Source organism: Macaca mulatta, chromosome 3, assembly GCF_049350105.2.
Source record: "Macaca mulatta isolate MMU2019108-1 chromosome 3, T2T-MMU8v2.0, whole genome shotgun sequence".
NCBI classification, from domain to species: Eukaryota; Metazoa; Chordata; class Mammalia; order Primates; family Cercopithecidae; genus Macaca; species Macaca mulatta.
The window spans coordinates 43,010,463-43,011,757 of record NC_133408.1 but is presented as its reverse complement, the minus strand read 5'-3'; positions in this window follow the sequence as shown (position 1 = coordinate 43,011,757).

Below are 1,295 nucleotides of genomic sequence, written 5' to 3'. Positions count from 1 at the left end.
TGCAGAATCATGCCCATGTGAGTGTTTCTTTGTGTTTGTTTATATTTCTGGGTGTGTGTGTGTTGGAGCTGCGATGTGCTTCTAACTATGCGCTTTTGGCAGATACGATCATCCTTTCAGGCATTGAAGGACAGGAAGTCAGACCTGTACTTTCTGACTTGAGAATCATCAATGAAGTACAGTTAATAACACAGTGTATTTGTTTCCTTAATATCAAAGAATAGATCCATGCAGTCTAATAAGTATTCTAGCAGTAACCTTTCCATGTTCAGCCTATTGATTCTGTGTTCGAGTGAAATGACTTACCAGTGGGGACCAAGACATGTCTTTGCAGGAAATGCTCTTGTGGAAGCTATATACCCAAATCATAAAGCATCAAGTGTTGGAAACATGCACTGAACCTAGACGAAATACTTAGTGCCCAAATTAGACTGTGAAAGACTTTCAGGAAATCATGCAATCACCGACATACCAATTGATGACATTCCCCGAATTTACGATTGCAAGTAAAGAGAAATACTCATGACATTCTATTTCCAGTGATTGAGGTCGTATGACCGCAATTTAAGAAATCATGAAATCAGAAAACTTGACTAATCACAATCTAATCCAACTAAAACCTTTGGTTCATTTAAGAAAGGATGAATATAAAAACAACATATCACGCAGCATGGGAGATAATATTTTAATACGTATGTGATAATAGATCAACATTTGAGAGAGATGAAATGAATAGTTGTAAATTTGAGAATAGCATATAACCAGAATTAAACACTGTAAATGCCTGGGTGATGGGAATGAGTCCCTGTCTCAGGAAGAAACATAGAGATTTAAAAGCAGGGCGTCTAAAAGAGATTTGCATACCATTGTTAATACTGGCAGTTGTTTTAGTAAGAAAGGGAAAAATAAACCATTTGTCTTAGGGATTCTTGCATGTATTTTTCATCGTCTGAGATGTTGCTTCCAATTCCAGTTAAGCATTGTGTGGTGGACTTGCAGTTACCACATTTGGTGGAAAATGTCATGCTGATGAAGGTAGACTTGTTTCCCAAACTAAGAGGGACAGAATTTGGGTGTTTCTTTGGGACTTTCGGCTTACTAGGAATAAAGATCCTGGCTCTAGGGATTTTCTTAAAATTTTTCAGATAATGAGAAAGAGAATAGAATTTGGGCCAGGCGCCAAGGCCTCGAGGTGTACAGAAGCATCCCCGGTCTCAGGGCCCATGAAATCAGGATGATTTTAGGGAGGATGGTGGAATGAGGAGAGTGTGACCTTTGGCCTCCTTTCTTTCCCT